At 49.0% G+C, this 10,568-nt stretch overlaps 1 protein-coding gene across 1 annotated transcript in view; it reads left to right on the top strand.

Moving 5' to 3' along the window:
* The first annotated feature begins 3,483 nt into the window (after nt 1-3,483).
* The window catches only part of CCDC27 (coiled-coil domain containing 27), a 41,075-nt gene continuing 33,990 nt past the window's right edge, over nt 3,484-10,568 (top strand). The window contains exons 1-2 of the mRNA XM_040326579.1: nt 3,484-3,723; nt 7,355-7,548. The gene's annotated coding sequence lies outside the window, so the exon portion shown is untranslated. The remainder of the gene's footprint in view (nt 3,724-7,354; nt 7,549-10,568) is intronic.

Raw genomic sequence — 10,568 nt, 5'->3', positions numbered from 1 at the left:
CTGATGGTGAGTGGTCAGTGTGTAGTGGTCAGTGGGGTGTGTAGTGGTCGTAGTGTAGTGTTCAGTGGTCAGTGTGCAGTGGTCAGTGTGATCTCTGCTTCCTTGATCGGCCATGATACGTCACGCGTTCACTTCAGATGGTTGCCGCACAGCCACGCCCCGACATGTTTCGTCATAAAAGACTTAGTCACATGGTGATGTTTATGGATATTAGCAGGGGAGGGCTGGCAGCCTTAGGCCTGGGGGGCAAGTCCAGTCAAGTGGCCCATAGAGCGTGGAAAAGTGATGTTTTGAGGAAAACAGTCTAAGATTTTTCATGATTACAAGAGTCCGCACAGAGCCTCCCCTTACATAAGAGTCCGCACAGAGGCCCCCCTTACATAAGAGTCCGTACAGAGGCTCCCCTTATATCAGAGTCCGCACAGAGCCTCCCCTTACATAAGAGTCCGTACAGAGGCTCCCCTTATATCAGAGTCCGCACAGAGGCTCCCCTTATATCAGAGTCCACACAGAGGCTCCCCTTATATCAGTGTCCGCACAGAGGCTCCCCTTATATCAGAGTCCGCACAGAGGCCCCCCTTATATCAGAGTCCGCACAGAGGCTCCCCTTATATCAGAGTCCGCACAGAGGCTCCCCTTATATCAGAGTCCGCACAGAGGCTCCCCTTATATCAGAGTCCGCACAGAGGCTCCCCTTATATCAGAGTCCGCACAGAGGCTCCCCTTATATCAGAGTCCGCACAGAGGCTCCCCTTATATCAGAGTCCGCACAGAGGCTCCCCTTATATCAGAGTCCGCACAGAGGCTCCCCTTATATCAGAGTCCGCACAGAGGCTCCCCTTATATCAGAGTCCGCACAGAGGCTCCCCTTATATCAGAGTCCGCACAGAGGCTCCCCTTATATCAGAGTCCGCACAGAGCCTCCCCTTAAATCAGAGCCTGCACAGAGGCTCCCCTTACATCAAAGTCCGTACAGAGCCCGCTTACATCAGAGTCCACACAAAGGGCCACCTTACATCAGAGTCCGCAAAGAGGCCCCCCTTACATCAGAGTCCACACAGAGGCCCCCCTTACATCAGAGTCCACACAGAGGCCCCCCTTACATCAGAGTCCACACAGAGCCTCCCCTTACATCAGAGTCCACACAGAGCCTCCCCTTACATCAGAGTCTACACAGAGCCCCCCTTACATCAGAGTCTGCACAGAGCCCCCCTTACATCAGAGTCTGCACAGACCCCATATACATCAGAGTCCGCACTTCCTGTTCAGTGCCCACACATGCCCGGGGAGTGTGGGCAGGGCAGACTCAGAAGGAGGAGGAGCATATGAGCTCTATCTCTCCTCGTGTCTGTGCAGAGAGAGAAGGGGATGTCAGCGCTGGTTTGCGCTGAGGCTGAGCTATGTGTGAGACGAGACATAGCTCTGCAGCCATCTACCTCGGAGCTGACACAGGCACGGCTGCACAGTGGGAGGTGAGCAACGGCAGTGACCTGTGTTAACAGAGCTCCAGCAGGCATATTCCTGCTCTGCAAAAACAGCATTTGGTAGTGGCGGCTGCAGACTGTGCATAGTGTCACCAGCCCGGGGGGAGATTTCCACCCTGCCCCTCCTGCCAACCCTCCCCTGCTCTTATGGGGACACAAATGTGGGGGGGGCTGACTCTTATGGGGACACAAATGTGGGTGGTTGATAACTCTTATGGGGACACAAATGTCGCGTTAGAGACCCTGATGTAAAGGGGCTCTAGGGACCCTGATGAAGGGAAGAGCAGATGTAAGGGGGGTTACTTTGGGGATCCTAATGAAAGGGGGGACTCTGGGGTCCCTGATCTAAGGAGGGGGGACTCTGGGGACCATGAGTTAAGGAGGGGGAGGCTATGGGGGGACCCTGATGTAAGGGGGGGCTATGGGGACCCTGATGTAATGGGGGGCTTTTGGGACCCTGATGTAAGCGGGGTTACTTTAGGGATCCCAATGAAAGGGGGACTCTGATGTAAGGGGGAACTCTGGGTCTCTGATCTAAGGAGGGGGGACTCTGGGGACCCTTATTTAAGGAGGGGAAGGCTCTGGGGGGACCCTGATGTAAGGGGGGTCTGGGGACCCTGATGTAAGGGGGGGTGGTGTGGGGACCCTGATGTAAGGGGGTTACTTTGGGGATCCTAATGAAAGGGGGACTCTGATGTAAGGAGGAATTCTGGGGTCCCTGATGTAAGGGTGGAACTCTGGGGATCATGGCTTAAGGAGAGGGGACCTTGATGTAAGGGGGAGTGACTCTGGGGACACTGATAAAAGGAGTGGGGGCTCTGGGGGTACCCTGATGTAAGTGGGGCTATGGGGACCTTGATGTAAGGGGGGTATGGGGACCCTGATGTAATGGGGGGGGGGTATGGGGACCCTGATGTAATGGGGGGGGGGTATGGGGACCCTGATGTAAAGGGGAGACTTTGAGGAGCCTAATGAAAGTGGGGTTACTGATGTAAGGGCAAACTCTGGGGTCCCTGATTTAAGGAGGGGGAACTCTGGGGATCATGGTTTAAGGAGAGGGGACCTTGATGTAAGGGGGGGGGGGACTCTAATGAAAGGGGTAAACTCTGATGTAAGGGGCCCCAAAATTTCTGATGGCTGTTCTGAAACTGCAAACTCCAGCCAATCCATGCAGAAGAGGTGTCCAACCAATGAGGTGCAGCGTAAGCCGCGCCACATCACTTCCTCCCAGCTTCCCATTAGTATCTGGTCTTGCCCGGGGCACAGAATAGTCCATCACCGGCCCTGACGCCCGGTCATCAGTGGGGTCAGGAAATTGTATGTTTGGCTGGGGAATCAGATTCAACGTCAGCGATGAAACGTCCAATCAATCTTTATCCGGTCAGGCAGGTCTTTGGATACATTGTTGGTACATTTAACCACTTGCCGACCAGCGACATACCCATACATCAGCGCACTGCGAGTGGTTATACTGGTATGATATGTAGCCACAGGCGTCACCCCGTAATGGTTTTTTGAGCAGAGGAGTGGGCGGTGTCAGTAGTTTTTATTTTTATTATATTAGTTTTTATAATTTTAGTTTTTATTATTTTAGTTTTTATTATTTTAGTTTTTATTATTTTAGATTTTAATGAATTTTTTTATTTTTTATTTTTTTCTAGAGCCCCGTTAGGGGGCTGTGATGAAATATCAGGGGTCCAAACAGGTGCGAGCTGCGCCACGCAGGGTGATCAGGGTGTGTCCGGGCACAGGTTGTGCGCACGCCTATGAGTGCAAGGGTCTACCTGTCTGGATATCCATTACAGCTGTAAACTGATTGGATGGGTTAGGTAAGTACATCGTGTTAATAAAGTAAAAAAAATAAAAAAATTGATTGAACGAAGATTGTGTGGTCAGATTTTACTGTGTATGCTGAGCTTTCGATATGTAATGAACCACAGACAGGTGCACTTTATCAGAGAAAACGTTTTTTTTCTGTGCAAATGAAAAATAAATGTATCAATATTGTAGAATCGGAGTTCTTGTTTCTGTATCGTCCAGGAAGAAAGTTTCCTCAGCAGTCGGAGCTCAGTCCCAGCAAACAGTCCGTCTCCTAGCGACACTTCACTGCCGACCAATCCCGGCTCCCCTCTGACATTCCGCAATGTAAAGCCCCATTGTGGAGGTGACAGGCCCGTCACACGTGTTCATTCACACCCAGATCTGCGACTTCTCCGTACACATCGCACGGCAACACAAGGTGAGGACAACCACTTCCCGCACCTCCATTACTTTCTCTATATTCTTTATTATTTTATTGTTTGTTTGTTTTTTTATTATTATTTGTTTGTTATTTTTTTATAGTTTTTTTATTATTTATTTTATTATTTTTTTATTGTTTGTTTGTTATTTTTTTTATTATTTGTTTGTTATTATTTTATTGGTTGTTTATTATTTTATTGTTTGTTTTTTTTATTATTTTTTTATTGTTTGTTTGTTTTTTTCTATTATTTTTTTATTGTTTGTTTGTTATTTTGTTTTTTATTATTTTTTTGTTATTTTTTTATTATTTGTTTGTTATTTTTTTATTGTTTGTTTTTTTATTATTTTTTTATTGGTTTTTTTTATTATTTGTTTGTTATTATTTTATTGTTTGTTATTTTTTTTTATTATTTGTTTGTTATTTTGAAGGGACTACTTTTGGAAATCGGTGCAGCGCCACAAAGTCGCGTCGCACAGATTGGGACAGCGCCATTGCCGGCAATAGGCTGCAATTTGGCATGTCAAATCACATTTTGAATCACGCCGATGTAAACGGGGGCTTTGGTCGGTTCTCATTGGTGCAATGCATTTTTTAGGTGATTTGAGGTGCAATTATGCAGTGCGACTTGTGAGTGATTTCGACCCATGGATGGAGACATGGATGGATGGAGACATGGATGGAGACATGGATGGATGGATGGATAGGTGTATAGATGGGGACATTGATGGATGGAGACGTGGATGCAGACTTGGATGGATGGATGGGTGTATAGATGGGGACATGGATGGATGGAGACATAGATGGAGACTTGGATGGATGGATGGATGGATGGATAGGTGTATAGATGGGGACATGGATGGATGGATGGATGGAGACATGGATGGATGGAGACATGGATGGATGGAGACATGGATGGAGACTTGGATGGATGGATAGGTGTATAGATGGGGACATGGATGGATGGATGGATGGAGACATGGATGGATGGAGACATGGATGGAGACTTGGATGGATGGATGGATGGATAGGTGTATAGATGGGGACATTGATGGATGGAGACGTGGATGCAGACTTGGATGGATGGATGGATAGATAGGTGTATAGATGGGGACATGGATGGATGGAGACATGGATGGATGGAGACATGGATGGAGACTTGGATGGATGGATGGATAGGTGTATAGATGGGGACATGGATGGATGGAGACATGGATGGAGACTTGGATGGATGGATAGGTGTATAGATGGGGACATGGATGGATGGATGGATGGAGACATGGATGGATGGAGACATGGATGGAGACTTGGATGGATGGATGGATGGATAGGTGTATAGATGGGGACATGGATGGATGGAGACATGGATGGATGGAGACATGGATGGAGACTTGGATGGATGGATGGATAGGTGTATAGATGGAGACATGGATGGAGACATGGTTGGATGGATGGATAGGTGTATAGATGGGGACATGGATGGATGGATGGATGGAGACATGGATGGATGGAGACATGGATGGAGACTTGGATGGATGGATGGATAGGTGTATAGATGGAGACATGGATGGAGACATGGTTGGATGGATGGATGGATGGATGGATAGGTGTATAGATGGGGACATGGATGGATGGATGGAGACATGGATGGATGGATGGATGGATGGGGGAGATTGCTTTGAATATTATAAAATAATTAAATAGCACTTTTGGTTTGTGGCGATCAGATGAAGCACGGTTGGCGGCGGGGATCGGTAAGCTCCAGGTTCATACTTGCAATCAGGAACTTTCTGGTCATGTGACCACTGCGATAGCCAAAAAAAGTGATCACATGACCCAAACGCCTAACTCCACCTCCCGGGAGCCAGTCGGCAGAAAGGGGTTAAACAACATATGATCAGAATTTTTCAATTATGGTCAGAATACTTGTTACATACGCCCAACAAATCCGTTTATAAATAGACCCCTAAATGTGATGCTTCCAAAATACACAAATGTTTGCAATATTTTTGGAATTATTGGAATATTTTTGGAATTGTTGAAATATTTTTTGGAATTATAGGAATATGTTTGGAATTATTGGAGTATTTTTGGTATTATTGAAATATATTTGGAATCATTAGAATATATTTGGAATTATTGGAATATGTTTGGAATTATTGGAATATGTTTGGAATTATTGGAATATTTTTGCAATTATTGAAATATATTTGGAATTATTGAAATATATTTGGAATTATTGGAATATATTTGGAATATTATTGGAACATTATTTGAATATAAATAATGTAAATAATAAAATAAAAAATACATAAAATAAATGATGAATAAAATATAATTATTGGAGGTGACGGGATCATACAATGTGTTTATTATATAGAGAGAAGGGCCCAGATTCACAGACAGCGGCGCACATTAATGCCGCCGTAGCGTATCTCCTTTACGCTACGCCGATGCAGCGCAGAGAGGCAAGCACATAATTCACAAAGCCAGTGCTCCCAAAACTGCGCTGGGTTTCCTAGGCATAAGTCGGCGTAGGTGGAAGTGGGTGTGAGCCATGCAAATGACTCGGCGTGACCCCATGCAAATGATGGGCCGAGCGCCAGACAGATACGTTTAACGAACGGCGCATGTACCGTCCCGTGGACGCATCCCAGTGCGCATGCTCAGAATCACGTCGGAACTACTCCCTAAGATACGCCGGATCACTGCCTACAGCGTGAATGTAACCTACGCCCAGCCCTATTCACGTCCAACGTAAACTACGTAAAATACGCCAGCTTGTGTTCCCTGGTGCAGCCCTTTGCATGGATGCTGCCGGGTTACACCTCCTTTATGGGGCATAACTTTACGCCGGATGTAGAACTTTACGCGCACTGCGTCGGGCACACGTACATTCGTGAATCGCCGTATCTCTCCTCATTTTCATATGTGAATAGAAAATCAATGGGAGCGCCAAATACGTCCAGCGTAAATGTGCGCCCACCCTACGCCGGCGTGTGCAAGTTACGACGGTCGGATGAAGCCTGTTTTTAGGCGTATCTTAGTTTCTGAGTCCGGCGCATAGATACGACGGCGCACATTGGCACTTACGTCGGCGTAACTTGTTATACGTCGGCGTCGGTGCTTTGTGAATCCGGGCCGAGGTTTCTATCTGATCTCGGGTGACATATTGATGAGGCGGGTTCTGCGGGGAATTACCTGGAGGTGACACTCTGATTGTATCTCTGTAACCATGGAACCTGTAAATCACAGATAAAGATCATTGGAGAGAGGAGAAGACATCCCTGAGTGGAGGATTAGAGGGAACCGTCTAGAAAATGGAGCAATTCACAACGGGTGATAAAACGAGACATGGGGGTGGGGAGGGGGGGTCATTGAAAATCTCATAAATACAGATGAAAGGTTTCTACAAAATGAGAAATTTTCCCTTTATTGTAGTTTTGTGGGATTTGGCCTCCGAATTCCCCATTGGGACGGCTTTGGAAATATTTACTTTAGAAGAAAAGCCTCACTCTGTGATTTCTCCCGTTTTGTGAAGGAATGGACACTGTGCGTGATCGGGCGTGTATTCAGTATTCGCACTTTTCTATGGAGTGTATTGGGGGCTGATCCTTGGTTTGTTTTGTAGAACTACATGTAGCTGTCTTGATGGTCTTCAGCCTGAAAAGACCCCCGAGATTTGATAAGTCGGAGGAAGACGGCGTTAGGGGTGCTGGCCACCGGGATGAAGCTCTGAGGACAAAACATCTACATTGCTGAGAGTCTCCTCCTGGACATCTGAGGTTGTCTCTTCTTCATAGGAAAAGTCATTCTGGGTACAAGGTCTGTGTCACATGGGGGGGTGCAGGGTCTGTGTCACATGGGGGTGCAGGGTCAGTGTTATGGGGGTACAGGGTCAGTGTTATGGGGGTACAGGGTCAGTGTTATGGGGGTACAGGGTCAGTGTTATGGGGGGGGTGCAGGGTCAGTGTCATGGGGGTGCAGGTTAAGTGTCATGGGGATACAGGGTCAGTGTTATGGGGGTACAGGGTCAGCATCATGGGGGATACAGGATCAGTGCCATGGGGGGGTACAGGGTCAGTGTCATGGGGGATACAGGGTCAGTGTCATGGGGGGTACAGGGCCAGTGTCATTGGGGGGGGGTGGTGCAGGTGAGGTCATCTCTTCTTCATAGGAAAAGTCATTCTGGGTACAAGGTCTGTGTCACATGGGGGGGTGCAGGGTCTGTGTTATGGGGGGGTACAGGGTCAGTGTCATGGGGGGGTGCAGGGTCAGTGTCATGGGGGTACAGGTTAAGTGTCATGGGGATACAGAGTCAGTGTTATGAGGGTACAGGGTCAGCATCATGGGGGATACAGGATCAGTGCCATGGGGGGGTACAGGGTCAGTGTCATGGGGGATACAGGGTCAGTGTCATGGGGGATACAAGGTCAGTGTCATGGGGGGTACAGGGCCAGTGTCATGGGGGGGGTGCAGGGTCAGTGTCATGGGGGGGGTGCAGGGTCAGTGTCATGGGGGAGACAAGGTCAGTGTCATGGGGGGGGTGCAGGGTCAGTGTCATGGGGGGGTGCAGGGTCAGTGTCATGGGGGTGCAGGGTCAGTGTCATGGGGGTGCAGGTTCAGTGTCATGGGGGTGGTGCAGGTTCAGTGTCATGGGGGTGCAGGTTCAGTGTCATGGGGGTGGTGCAGGTTCAGTGTCATGGGGGTGCAGGGTCAGTGTCATGGGGGGTACAGGTTAAGTGTCATGGGGGTAAAGGGTCAGTGTTTTGGGGGTACAGGGTCAGCGTCATGGGGGATACAGGGTCAGCGTCATGGGGGGAAACAGGGTCAGTGTCATGGGGGTACATGGTCAGTGTCATAGGGGTACATGGTCAGTGTCATGGGGGGGGTGCAGGGTCAGTGCCATGGGGGGAAACAGGGTCAGTGTCATGGGGGTACATGGTCAGTGTCATAGGGGTACATGGTCAGTGTCATGGGGGGGGTGCAGGGTCAGTGTCATGGGGGTACATGGTCAGTGTCATGGGGGGGTAGTGTAGGGTCAGTGTCATGGGGGATACAGGGTCAGTGCCATGGGGGGAAACAGGGTCAGTGCCATGGGGGGAAACAGGGTCAGTGTCATAGGGGTACATGGTCAGTGTCATGGGGGGGTGCAGGGTCAGTGTCATGGGGGTACATGGTCAGTGTCATGGGGGGGTAGTGTAGGGTCAGTGTCATGGGGGGACAGGGTCAGTGTCATGGGGGATACAGAGTCAGTGTCATGGGGGATACAGAGTCAGTGTCATGGGGGATACAGGGTCAGTGTCACAAGGGGGTGCAGGGTCAGTGTCAAATGGGGTACAGGGTCAGTTTGACATAACTAGTGTCATGGGGGGACAGGGTCACGAGGGGCTACAGGGTGAGTGTCACAGGGGTTACAAGATCAGTGTCATGGGGGTACAGGGTCAGTGTCACAAGATTAGTACCACGGGAACAAGGACAGGGTCACACAGGGGGTACAGGGTCACACGGGGGTACAGGGTCAGTGTCACAATCCTGAATCATACAGAATTAGATTTGTGTTATTTTCACATTGCACAAAGGTTTTCTGTTTACAACTCTTCAGCATCCTTTGTCACACTGAAGGAGCGGTGGGATCGTTGGGATCGGTGGGACGAGAACCAGTTAAGAGTCCCGGGGACCAAAGGTGTGGAGTCTTTTGAGGAGGCGATGGTCCCCAGTGTGCTTGTGAGGAGGCGATGGTCCCCGGTGTGCTTGTGAGGAGGAGATGGTCCCCGGTGTGCTTGTGTATATACACTGACAGTCTCAGTAGAGCAGCGGACGGTGTCAGTAGTTTTTATTTTTATTATTTTATTTTTTATTATTTTAGTTTTTAATTTTCATTTTAGTTTTTAGGGGGCTTTGCTGAAACATCAGAAGGAATCTGCGCCACGCGGGGTGATTAGGGTGTGCCCAGGCACCCCTTGCACACCCTGTGCACACACCTATGTGGCCAGTAGCAGAGTAGTGAAGAGAAGGGTCGGGGGATGGTGAAGGTTGCTACGGGTAACTGTTGGGCGGTTGGAGGAAATCATAGACACCTTCTGGGTTGATGATTCCGCCGCGTCGCTGTTTATGCTGGAAAATGAAGATATGAACGTTTTACAGGCCGGCGGTCCTCTGATATCTTTAAAGCCTTCGGCCTCACCAATCACATGCCGGTGTTTGTTTTGCAGATCCCGGCCAAACACTCGGCATTTTCTGCCATTCATGTTATGGAGACATTGAAAGTCAACAGCTTAGCGGTTGCCGGTAACTAGGAGGCCGACACCGAACGCAATTCAATCAAAGGACGACTGATGGGTTTGGTGTTGGCGGCCGGGACTTGGCTTCTCTTCTGTATTTGTTCTTCTTATCTTCTGTCCTGAAAAGTCAGAGCTGGATGAATGAGAGCGCTAATGACACCGACTTCACAGGCCGGATTCACACAGATAGGAAAATAAATTGCCGTTTCTATAGAAGTAAATGACATTTCCCTGCCAGCTTGTAAAATACGGCATGGAATCCACCGACCCCAATACTTCCCCCTGCTGTCTCTAACACAAAAGGAAGCTGGCAGTGAAATGTCATTTACCGGCACTTTCAAGTTTCTCAGGCTCGGTGTGGACAGTGCTCAGGCTCGGTGTGGACAGTGCTCGGGCTGGGTGTGGACAGTGCTCGGGCTGGGTGTGGACAGTGCTCGGGCTGGGTGTGGACAGTGCTCAGGCTCGGTGTGGACAGTGCTCAGGCTCGGTGTGGACAGTGCTCAGGCTGGGTGTGAACAGTACTCAGGCTAGGTGTGGACAGTGTTTAGGCTCGGTGTGGAC

This window comes from Rana temporaria, chromosome 10 (assembly GCF_905171775.1).
Source record: "Rana temporaria chromosome 10, aRanTem1.1, whole genome shotgun sequence".
NCBI classification, from domain to species: domain Eukaryota; kingdom Metazoa; phylum Chordata; class Amphibia; order Anura; family Ranidae; genus Rana; species Rana temporaria.
The sequence above is the reverse complement of the archived record's forward strand: the minus strand, read 5'-3'. Positions and strand labels throughout refer to the sequence as shown.